Source organism: Pezoporus flaviventris, unplaced genomic scaffold (assembly GCF_033815535.1).
Source record: "Pezoporus flaviventris isolate CSIRO_AGI_PZ_B2104156 unplaced genomic scaffold, CSIRO_AGI_Pfla_v1 ptg000036l, whole genome shotgun sequence".
Taxonomy (NCBI): Eukaryota; Metazoa; Chordata; class Aves; order Psittaciformes; family Psittacidae; genus Pezoporus; species Pezoporus flaviventris.
This window is the reverse complement of record NW_026892584.1, coordinates 29,341,439-29,354,186: the sequence shown is the minus strand read 5'-3', so window position 1 is coordinate 29,354,186 and position 12,748 is coordinate 29,341,439. Positions and strand designations below refer to the sequence as shown.

Here is a 12,748-nt window from a genome sequence, read left to right as displayed (position 1 = left end):
GACTTGAGTAAAATGTTGGAGCACTTCTGTTTTTCCCATTCCACTTAAGCTGATCTAAGGCCTGGTTCTCAGTATTTTGTGGGAGAAGCTGGATGCCCTTCCTAAAATTCTATGCAGAAATTTTCTTAGCTTGCCAGTGTATACAGCTGAGGCGGGTCCACATGCCCCTCTCTTTCACAGAGTGCCAAGACATACATCCAGGCTGCTGGTTGCATTCTTTGCACTGTGCTTTGCACTGTTGCTATAAAGTAATTCAGAGACAGTGTAGGAGATGACAGAGGGTGGTTCAATAGTAGATTTAGATCATTTAAGGATCCTTTATCTGACCTTGTAGGGAACTATTCAGATGGCGTCCTGAATGTGGAAAAATGTGCTGCATGGCATTGTAGCTCATTGCTCCTCCGTTCTCCTCTGGATGAGGAGAAATAGAGTGGTGTAACCTGGGTCATGCAGCATTGGGATGACAGGAATTCCTGAATAACAAAACAAACTTTCACAGAGCATAGAAAGAGCTGGCATGTCAGGACACAAAAAGGATACAAATACACAGCTCCAGGAGGAAGCACCTGCAGTATGTTGGAAGCTGTTCACCCCAAGCTGAGGAAGGTCAGTAGCTACCCAGTTTGGTGATAAAAATTGATTCACTGGTGTCATGATAGCTCACACTTGAGGTATTTAATGTGTTTTCTCTTGGTGAATGTCACAGTATGTGTGGAATAAGATCTGTTTTGGGAGAATGGATTTCCTAAGTCCCACTGAGGTCACACATCCCTTCCATAAGAAACATATACATACATCATGTGAAAAGAGTATTATTTTATGGTTCAGTGAAACTGGGTTGGATGTCAAGGAAGGTTCATAAATAGCAACATGGGTAGGTACTGGCTGGGTGCTTAAGAGAAAGGATTTGTGGAGAAATAGTGTTTACTTTGGATAAGTAAAGGCCTTTCCTTCTTTGAATAATATTTACTACAGTCAGTCTGACCATTTTGATTTTAGAATGCTCTGTTTGTCTGTACCTCCAAGTTTGGAAAGCACCGGTAGAAAGAATAGGCAAGCTGTCATTGTGTGCCAGCTGTTTGGATGCCAGCGTGGGCATCAGTTCTGTTCTGATGAGCTCATGTCTATTAGGGTGAAAGGTAAGAATTTTCATTTGGAGCATGTGCCGGATATTGCTCTCTTGTTGATTTGTTATAAGTTGCCAAAAGGTGGATGTTGTCACTGGGGCTGTCTCCGTGTGAGCAAGGGAAATGAGGGATGCCCAGCTCATATGACTTTGAATCATATGGAGAGATGAGAGGCAAAAGTGCTGCTGTATATCGCTGACATACATACAGAATTATTTGCTATTTAGGGCCAAAAGATGATACTTAAATAGAAGCTTTGCGTGTAACCTTACTCCATTTTTATCCCAGTCAGTCACAAACTGTTAAATCAGCAAAGCAGGTAAAAAAAAAAAAAATTCCAATCACCTATAGATTTTCAAAAGTAAAAAAGGTAGGTAATATAGGCAAGATGGCTGTGTCATTAGCTAAAACATAAGATACACTACCTTAGTGCCTTAGTGGTATAGGAACCTGAAGTAAGAAATACACTGAGTCTTCCTACCGCCAGGTATGGAGTTTGCAAAAGGGAAGCATGAACAAAGCACGTATGTTTGCTCCTGTTCATGGGATGGCTCCCAGGCCACCCCTGGAGGTGCCTGCTGGCATCAGGCAAGGTTTGTGGAGGTGAAGGAGCTGAGGACCTGGTGGCAGTTCTGGCTGCTTTTTTGTTGTTCACCCACCCTCACAGGGTGTAAGTGGACAAAAATGCGTAATCGTGTTCTTCTTTCCTCTCCAGAAATTCAGTTATTTAAACCTGACTTGAATCAAGTACTTGATTTGCATTTTTTTTTCTCAAAACGCCCATTCTGGGAATCAAATTTCTCACAACTGACACAGAATACAAGTGTAAAACAATTTCATGGGCTTGAGCTTTATCTAGTGCATGTGTTTACGTAAGATATGACTTAGGAGGAGATACCTGAGAAAGATGGTAGGGGCCTGAATGATCCAAATCTAAGAGTTTATCCTCACTATGGGGGAGGGACTGCAGAAAGCCTCCCCAGTGGTGGGGTCAGTATAAGCTCAGTGATGTCTTGTAAAGGCAGCAGAGTTGGCAGTGGTGAAGGTAAATATTACACAAGCAGACCTGAGAAAGATTTGCTTTTCAAAGTGCAGCTAGAAGATGCTACACTTCTATTGCCTGTGCTGGTTTGAATTATGGCATCAAGAAGGAAGCCTTTTATATTATCTTTGTCATTGTCAGCATGGGGGGCTATTTTGGCCTGCAGCTGCTAGCCAATAAATTTGGGTCAAGTAGTAGCAGATTGCCCATTTAACATGAGCATATTTATATGGTTATAACAACAAGCACTTTACAGCAGCTGGGGTTTCACACTGTGTGTGAAGATATATTCGGTGCTGGTGAAGAGGCCCATTGCCTCAGAGCTTCCTATCATGCATGGCTGTGTTGCTCAGCTTGGGTCAATGAGCATGGAAAAGAAGCAGGAACTTTTGGCATTTGTGCTGTACTCTGCAAGTTAAGTAACACAGGACATCTCTGTTACTGATTACAAGTATTTATTCATTCTGAAGCAAATGCCTGTCAGCTTTCAAAAAAGGCCAAGTATCTACATGTCAGAGGAGTAAGGGAGAGGCGTTCTTGTAGCTGTGATTATAGCTCTGGAAGCACAGGGATCTGCTCTGAGGTTGTGCATAAATACCTCACAGCTTGATTTGGATTTCTGCATTTCAACATTCATTCTAAAATAATCTTATTTATCTAATTTTAATAGAATATATGAGCTATCTGTATTATATAACAATGCTCTGTGTGTTTGTATGTGTATCAAAAGCTGATTAACTTTGTAATTGTAAGTTCCCTGACAGCTATTTTAGGTGTGTTGTTGCTAGTTCTGTTGTTTCTGTTGTGATTTGTATCTTAGCAGAGCTGCAGCTACACCGTGTTTGATGCTGAGGGCTCAGTTTGCTGACCAGTTGTTCTGTTGGCATTCTTCTGAAGCTCTGGGACTACTGGGATACTGAGGAAAACATTTTGTTATTATTTTCTGAGAACATCTGCATTTTTGGAGATAGGAGGTTGCATGTGTGACCCCTAACTGCTCAAAATCCAGAAAGTTAATAAATAGCACAAGGAATGAATTCTGAGAATATTGTTGTTTTCAAAGTAAATCGCATGGTTTAAGGGGGTTCTGCTGCTTCTATTTTAAAACTTGGAGATTACAATTCTGGAAGGCTTGGCTCCAGCTATTTCTTGGAGGTAATGGAGGGCAAGTACTGATTTTCAAACTTTTTCCCAGTGCTTTTCTGCAGAAGTTCTCTTACAGATAGGGGTTTTTTTTCTGTCACTGTATCCAGCTACATACTGAGCCCTGTCTGATGACTACAAGAATGGTGTTCTGTAGGTTTCAAACAAGCAACTTTGAACAGATTATACAGCTGTGCAATGTATTTGCACTGAAGGCCAGAAACAAGCTGCATCTGAAGATATTCCATGTTAATTACCACAGCAAAGGGGAAAAGAGCATTCGCTGATGGTTGCCACCTTTCTCCCAGAACTGCACTCTGGTTATGCTGTGTAACTATTAACCAACTTGTTCTGGTCTCCCAGTCCCAGATACATGAAAACATTTGTATGTGTGAGCCTGCCAAAGGCAGCTGGAGAGACTTACAGAGGGGAGCATCAAACCCTTGCTTCAAGGAGCAGGAGACCCTAGAATACCATGAGCAAATAGCAGCTAACGTGTTCTTGCACAACTCCAACCTGGGAGGGCTAAATTCGACATCAGAGGCAGAGGGTTTTTTTTTCATCCTTATGTCCAGTATTAGCCACCAGCTAGCAATTCAGGAGTCTTATATCATAGTTGTTGTCCCATATTTTTCTAAAGACATTTCTAACTTCTTTGGGGTTAGTGCATCACTAGGGCAGAACTGGGAAGCTAGGTCTAGATAATTCATAGCAATAGAAAATTTTTGATCCCAACTCAGACCGGTGTACTGGAAATCAGCTGTTCTTTGACACTTCATGGCCACTCTGAGAAATCAGCAGTATCCCAGTGACCTCTGCAGCAGTGTTGAATCCTCATCCCTGTTTTGCAGTGGGGCAGCTTGGAGCTCAGTTGTGCAGGCTGGACCTACGTGAAGTGGAAATGGTCTTTGCTGTACAGTCTGTCAGTCTTGCCCTCTGAAGCAGCTGAAGACTGCAGGTATAAACCATGGACCAGAGTCACTGTCTCAGTCCCTCCTTATGGCAGGAAGAAAAGGCACAGAAAATCTGTCAGGAGGGGAGAAGTGTTAGAATGAGGGAATAGCAGGTACAATAATAAGCAAAAGGGTTTTTCGATCTATTTAGTACAGAGGATTACAAACTAAGCTTGGTTGGCAGTCATCTGATTCGTACACTTTAAGGTCAGAAACAAGGCCTATGATATCATTATTATCATCTGATCTGGCCTTCTGCATGTCTTGGGCCAAAGAACCTCACCCAGTCATTTCTGCACCAAACCCATAACTTCAGTTTGAGATATAGCATATCCTGAGCAAATATGTCCATAGTATTTTTCTGATTTAACATTAGCTGCAGCAAAATTTGCCCCTGTTCAGCAATCTCCAACCCTTTGAAACTTCAGTTTTGAAAAAGACTGTCCTAGTGATAATACTCAAAGCAGAATTGAGATATCACTGCCAGCTCTAGTGTGCTCAGCTGAGGCTAAATGAAGTCTCCTAACCTCGAAAGATTCAGTATCTGCTTCGTCTGTGCCCCAGAAAACAACACTGATTAGTTACCTTCTTTATTACCCTGCCTCCTAAGGGAGAGTGATTAAAGGTGCTATAGGACTGTCAGGTTCATGCTTTTTCTTCAGGAATGACGAAGGGTATAGGAATTTCAGGGTATAGGAGGGGGGAATATAACATTGTTCTAATAACTAGAAAGGAGTTAGGAAAAAGCTCAAAGGGGTCTGATCCTTTGAATTCCTGCTAGGCTGAGTCTTAACCTGCTCACTCCTGTGAATTTAACAGGTCTTCCTTGTTCTACATACTGAGAGCACCAGGTGAAGAGTGTTGTTGTGGTTTAAACCCAGCCAGCCAGCTCATTCACTCACTCCCCCCCCTTTTCCTCCCTCTTTCTTTCCTTCCCCCCTTCCTTCCCCACTCTTGGAGGGATGGGGAGGAGAATCGAAAGAATGCAACTCCCATGGGTTGAGACAAGAACAGTCCAGCAACCAGTGTACAACACAAATCACCACTGCTACCACCACCAACAACAATGATAAGAGAAAATAACAAGGAAAGAGAATACTATACCACCGGCCAAGAAACGAGTCCCACTCGGAAGACCCCGTGTCCTTCTGAGTAACTCCCAGTTACCCCCCCCCTTCCCCCCAGGCATGACGTGCTGTGGTATGGAATACCTCTTCGGCTAGTCTGGGTCAGGTGTCCTGTCTCTGCTTCCTCATGGCTTCCCCTCCTCCCTGGCAGAGCATGAGTGTCACAAAGTCCTTGGTCAGGGTAAACATTACTTAGCAACAACTAAAAACATCAGTGTTATCAGCACTGTTCCCAGGCTGAAAGTCAAAACACAGCACTGCACCAGCTACCAAGAAGGAAAAAAATTGACTGCTACTGCTAAACCCAGGACAAGTGTAAAGTGCGGTAAAGGAAGTGGTAAAGTGTGAGAGGAGAAAGAGGTAACATGAAAGAACTGGGTCTGATTTTCAATATTGCTTATAAATGTTTTAATTAAAACCATTTTTATTTTAAAAATACTTGTTTTCTAAAAATTGTAATTTTGCTGTTTAATTGTTTTCTTGCCTGCATCAAAGCATAGAGTCAGCTCTGATGTCATCTGTGTCCATTGGACCTGTGCTGCAGACAGCTAAAGGGTCAGGTGCTGAGTTTTTTCCTTATGGCTATTCTGAAGTACAGGCTACAGTAACTGGATTTGTAGCAGGGTTATTCATTGTTATAAAAGAACCAAGAGCTGAGCCTATGTGGTGTTCTTGATGAATTTCACTCTTTTGACACCTATTCACTGATGGTTTTGTATAGTCAGATCAGCTGAAAGGAAGGCAAATGGAATTGCAGCCCCAGTCACGGGACTGACATGCTGATCTCCCTTTATGCCCTTTATATGGGCAGTATCCCAAGAGAATACATGTGGTTAGATGCCTTGCAGTTTGTCTCATGTCAGTGAGGCAGACTAGGCGGTTTGAAGCCCTCTATTTGTGTTTGTAAGGCTGTGATTCCTCAGCCATGGTGTTTACATTGGCTCCAGTTGCTGTTTAATGCAGTGCAGAAAGCCACATGCCTATGTGATAAGCCAGTGAGAGGAGTTCAGTAGGAGATTTTGCAGCTGGGCAGGACATTTCAGTTTGAAGCTTAATTGGAGATAGAGCACTTAAGTGCAGTGGCTATTTGTGATTGCCCTGTTGAAAGAGGAAAGACTAGGTTTGTTTGGAGCAATACTGCCGGAAGTTAAAGACCTTCTGAATGAAGGAAGAGCACCAAGACACCACATATCCAGCTCTTTCAAAGTGGCAATCTTCAGAGTCATTATCTCACCATTTGCCTTCAGTTCCTGGCAACATGCTGCCATACCAATGACAGGAGGTAAAAAATGATCTATAGTGGTATCTAGTGGTGGTGCAGCATTGTCCCAGCTTTGTGCCACATGGTGATATAGCTGGTGCCCCACAGAGCTGGCTGCACCCCAGAGAACTTGATTCTGAACAGTGGGGTTCACCAGATGGAGAAATTACCACCTGAGGACTGCATTTTCCATTGTCAATTCTACATGGCAGAGAAGTAAGTAAGGTTTCAGCAGTAGTACTAATTAACAGGAGCTGTAAATCATTTCATGTTCTTTTAATTAGAATTTCCTGTCTGAATACTAAGGGGTTGAATAGAATTGGCGGTGTAAAACAGCAGGGGAAAAGGCATGCAGGAGCAGACAGCAAGTAAGAATGAGAAATTTCATGATACCCAAATGCATGGAATTGCTTATTTCTCACTTACTATGATGTCACCTGCAACTTAAGAAAGGCTCAGGGGACCACTGGATTACACAGCACTAGAACTGGAAGTAAGGATGAATGCCTTTAGGGGATCAGTTATAGAGCCATCCTCTCAAAGAACAGTGTTGGATAAAATGGGGAGCAGGTTTGTTAAAAACAAGAAGAATGTATGAATCATTTAAGCAAAACTTCCAGCTTCTGAGTTAGCAGTTTATGTTTCCTGGTCACTTAGAAACTTGTTATGATTATTTTGGATGTCCATTTTTGTTGAAACTTCTGCCTCTTTTATTCTTTTTTTTTCAGCCCCAATGCTAGGGAAAAAGAAATGAACAGAGTTGGATGAGAGTACTGTAGGGAAATAGCTGATGCTCAACATCTCTATTTGCTAGCTGATCTACCCTTGATCAAACCAAATAATGCTGAAGCACATATAAGACATGAATCTTGCATAATGAGCTTGTTCATCTGTTATTAGAAGAAATTTGGTCTTAATTGCCCTTACATTTGACAGATGAGACTGAAATCCTTTGCCTAATCTTAGAACCAATACAAACTGGTATTTGCATTATGGCCATGCTTGTTACACAAGATGAAGAGGAGACTTCACACTACTTTCTTCATTCTGATCTTGTTTACCAGAAATAAGGGTTGTGATTCAGCATTTTGTCACATGGAAGCCAGTCTAACTTACTTGTTGTAAATTCCCTACTAGTATTGCAGTAAATGTTGTGGAGACTGATTTGAACTATTAACTTAGGATTCAATATTTAAAACCTATTTAAAGCACTCAGCACCTATCATGCAGGAGCCCACATCTGGGTTTGGCATCTAACACTGCTTCCAAAATACTCAGGTCTCAGCTGTCCCTACTATGGTGTGGCAAGATTTTCAAATAGCTGCGGTTCAGTTGCCCCTCTCCAAACCTATTAATTTAGTGCCTAAACGGAGAGTAGAGATCCGGTCAATATATGACCTTTAGCTCTGCACATGACAGGCTTTGTAGAAATTATGCCATTTAAGTGCAGACTTCAGTCACCAATTTGTTGAAGCTGTCATATTTTTACATGCAGGCATTTTGGAAAGCAGTAAATATGATTTACTTCAGATGATAGTAATGGAAGCTATTTCCCAGGATACTGGTGTAAATGTATTCAGGACTACTTCCTATCCACGTGCTCCTGTGCCAATATTGTCTTTCAAATGGCTTTTTGCCCTCTGCAATGTAAGCCCTTTAATATATTTATACAGTGTGATTATATCTCTCTCTGTTTTCATTTGCTAAACTGAATGAGAAAGTTTTTTAGTATTCTGGTTCTCTACTCTCCTCCTCATCTTAGCAAGCTCTTCTCAGTTCATGTTCCTGTTTAAATTAATCTTTCTTGGATGTGGTGACCAAAACTGTGCACAGGCTGAGATCTCATCATAGCCTGATATCAAGGTATTACTGTATCCCCATCTTCTGCAATTTTCTCCTTGATACACCCCAACATCTTCTTTCCTTTTATGCTGGTGCATGAGGCAAGTACCCTTTTGCTCTATTCAGATTGTCTGTCTGTATCCTAGATCACTTTCATACATAATTGAAGAGTTCCTTCATTATAACAGATGTATCTGTGCTGAAATGCCTGACTGTAAACTTTGTATTGTTAAATTTAATCTCATTTCTGTTACTCCAGTCCTCAAGATGAACTGCTCCTTTCAGTATGAAGTTCAAAGCTTCCTTTATATGCCCAGTTCCTCATAATCGTGTGCATTCAGCAAATACCCTTAGCATGTTCATTTCTGTGCCATGATCATTCTTTAAAAATATGGATAGTCTTAATCATGTAGTCTTAATCAAAAAATTGTACTTGTGGCTGCTGTAGCCTAATATTTCTCTTAAAACTTAATGGCAATCTTCCTTTTAGCTTGGTTTTTACTTCTGTCTTAATATTGGTATTGGTCTCTATTCTAACTCCTTCACAGGTGGCACCATATTAAATGCTTTTTCTAATACAGGCTATTTTTTCTTCTAGATCTGTTGTCAATGAAATCTGTTAGGTTTGGTTGGAACAAACTGCCTCTTTTAAAGCTGGCTTCCATCCCCTTTTCTATCTTCTGCTTTTCACTTTTCCTTTCCAAAGTCTTGCATAATATTGTGGTCAGATTCAAACTTGTATTTTTCAAAGTAATTTTTACCCCTCATTAATAGAGCTACATTATGTTCTCTTCTCCAGTTGTGTGGTACCATCCCCATCTCAACTGATTCCTTTAAAGTCCTTGTGATGAAAACTGTAATTACGTATATCAGGAAGGGAGCTTATCAGAACTCCTGATCTGAGCATAGTAACCTCTCCAAAATGTTTTCTTGCCTCATTAATGTTAATTTCCATTTCCACTCCCTCCTTTTTGTTATCTAGCCTGCCTCCTGTGCACTTATCACTACATTCTGTATCATCATTCTTATTAAAGAGCAGTGGCAAAGTGTTCATTAGCTCTGGCACAGTGTCTAGATGTGTTAATGTTTAATTATCACCACAGCCCCGCTTCCTTGCTTTTTCTATATGCATATACGAGGTTTGTTTTAGCTCCAGTATGTAACATTACCACCAGAGATTATTTCTGAGAAAGTTAAGCCCCATTGAGACACAGCTTTCAAGGGCTGACTAGTCCTGTGTTGGCCTTATTGAGCTTTTGTCTTCAGTAAGAGTAGGGAAGAATCAAACAGTGAGACTGACAAAATAAATAATCTCTGTAAGAAAGAGAAATATCCCTCCATTTTGTGCCTTAAACTTTAGACCAGGGATGAAGCTAAATCTGCTTTGAAAATCAAAATATTAGGGTAGGATCCTTTCCTGCTAGGTTTACATGCTGATTAGAGCATGCATAACTAACATTTGGGAGTGAAGGGAAGAAGTGAGTCTTCAGCACTCACATTAGTACAGTGGCACAACTGTATTGCCACATGCTGTGCACTCTGCTCAGGTAGGGAACATGAGGAGAGGAGCTGGAGCTGGGCAGGAGTGTCCAATAGTGGGGAGAGACACCCTGTCAGATGAGGAGTCTAATGTGCCAGCAAGCTGTGGATGTGGTCAGGAGTCCCTTTTCACTCCTTCTCTGCTTCTTATCCCCTCCTGCTTCACCATGCCTGAGGATACAGGACCTGTCTCTGCAGCATCTCATGCTTGGCTCCTCATAGTAGAGGGTGGGAGCAGGAGAGGAGTTGGGCCAGGGTCTTTTTCCACTGCAGGGAGGGGAGAAGCAAGTCTAATGAAGATGAGGAACCAGAGGCTTTCTGGTCCTCTTGCTGTTAAGAATGTGGAAACTGCAGTTTGCAGGAGAGCTTTCCACGCCTTAGGCAGGACTGGGGCAAGCACCAGAGGTCTGTGGGAGGTCAGCATCAGCCGTGGGAGGCAGAGCAAACAGCGTCTGTCTTTGGCAGAGGGCAGCCAGCAACCTGCCGTGTGTTGGCAGTCCAGTATTGTTGGCTGATATTTGGTTTTTGCTCCTTGCTGGCTTTACATATACAGACCAAACATGCACACTGGCACTTAGAAGAGACGTAAACTTTGATGAGCGTAGAGGTAAGATTGTGACCTCTGTGGGTGTAACTGCCTGTAGGAATCTCTTCACTGATTGAAGTCTTGGTGTGGATATCATTTGAGAAGGTAGGTGCCTGTTACAGACAGCTTTTGGCTCTAGCCCTAGGGTTTGTTGCTCCTTTTCACAAACATGGTAAAAACAAAGTGCAGTTTCCAGAAACATCCTAAGGCAGATTTTGGAGCAATGAAATAATTTAGTATATGAGCAGTGTAAACATGTAAATTAACACTTGGGTGCCTTCAATGCTCCATACCAAAAGTGAGAAGAGTAGGACAAGAGGAAATTGGTGGTTACTGGCAATGGGTAACTCATAATATAAAATGAACCCATAGAAGTAGGTGTTTCAGCAAGTAGCTGTTTTGGTTATTATCTGAAAGGCAGATTATGTGTAAGCTTAGACTTGTCCCTTTCCCAAGTTTCAGGTTATGTTATAATAGACCTTTAAAAGCCTTGGTTTTCTGGCGACATGAAGGGGAGAGCTCTCCACAGGAACACTGACATGGCCAGAGGGAGCAGCTATATTCAAACTGATTGGGCAGATCTGTGAGACTTCTGAAGAGATGGTATCTATGCCATAGTCTCGACACTTGCAGCCGTCTGATAGTAGTTAGTATAATCTGTACAACTATCTGTACAATTCTGTCTCTACACAAGGAAATGTACCTAGCACAGGCAGCAGCCAAGCTTTAGGCCATTCTCCAGATTTTTAATTATGTTCACATTTAAAATTAATCTTTTTCTGAAAATTCTTAATGTGGTTGCATAATGGTGAGTGTGGTGCTGAGATATACATGTTCTTACAAGAAATGTGTGGTAAGAAGAGTGTTTTGAATGAAGTGAAATAAATTCATGTTCTTTCATAAGCACCAAGAACATTCGTGATTCTCTTCTTCAAAACATACAGACTGTTCCTTCTCCCAAGGTGCCCAACAGAGATGTTCATTCAGTGCAAAAAGCACAAGGATTTCTATGTGGTTGTACCAGCTATGTTCTACCTCCACTGAACATGCATTTGTATGTTTTGTGGTAGGCATGAGTCCTTGGGAGGGGTCAGGATGGAATGGGAGCATATGCCAGTGCGCAGGGTACAGAGGGGCATGCGGTCCATCTGGCAGGGCAGACAACTGGAGGGTGTTAGTGCATTTGACACGCCAGCCTCATTGCTTCACTGCACTTCAGGGCAGAACAGCAAGTTGAGTCTGGAAGTGGGACACAAGGTTGGCCCAGGGTGCTTCGCTCTGCCTCCTCTGCGGCAGGCCTTTCGCCCGCCAGCCTGAGCTAAGGTCTGGGTGGGAAGTCTTACACAAAAGAAATAGGGGGGCTTTACTGGCGGTTTTGCATTCATGAACCCATCACTGCTCCTTCTGCAGATTGATTTGTTTGTTCAGGCTCGGTTGCCTCCAGCAACACATTATTAGTGTGAACTATGGTGTATCCTGGGAGACCTGCAGGATTCCCAACAAACCTTTTGAGTTCTGTTTCCAAGGAGGGAGATACAGAAAGGCATTTCACTTTGTTGACGCAGTTGTATGTACATTGTTACCCTTCTTTGAATGTCGGTGTGTCTCTTTAGCAGTTGCTTCACAGTCTGCTTCACAGTCTTCATCTTGCTTCTTTGTCTCAGTCAGTAGAATATACTTTTCCTGGTAAAGCCACCAAGCTGTACTGATTTAAAGGCTGTATTTGAGACCATGCTTAGCTGAGGAGGTTTAAGGAGGGCTGTGCGCATGTTATCTCTGTACACACAGGTCAGTCCTTGCTGATAGTAGACTTCAGGCTTTCAGGGTAAATCTAGCCTTAAGGTAAATACATATTGCATCTTTCATTGGCAGCTTTCTGCTTGATTTAGCATGGCTACAAAAGCAGCAAAGACAGTGCCATGGATTAGCAACAAGGGTGTGTACGAAGGGCTCTGTGAAGACCATAGATCTCTGCTACAATCTGTGGCACTGCAGATTCTTTAGTACAAACAAGTGTACCCTACGATATGATCAAACCCTGCAGGTATGCTTTCAGTCTCTGCTTGGTTTGAAATGACAGGATTCAGTGATTCTCCTCAGAAATCTGCTTCAGCTCCCTTGGCTGTTC

The 12,748-nt window shown here is 42.2% G+C and overlaps 1 protein-coding gene across 4 annotated transcripts in view; it reads left to right on the top strand.

Moving 5' to 3' along the window:
• STON2 (stonin 2) overlaps positions 1-12,748 on the top strand; it is a 69,910-nt gene that overhangs the window by 23,110 nt on the left and 34,052 nt on the right. The window lies entirely within an intron of this gene.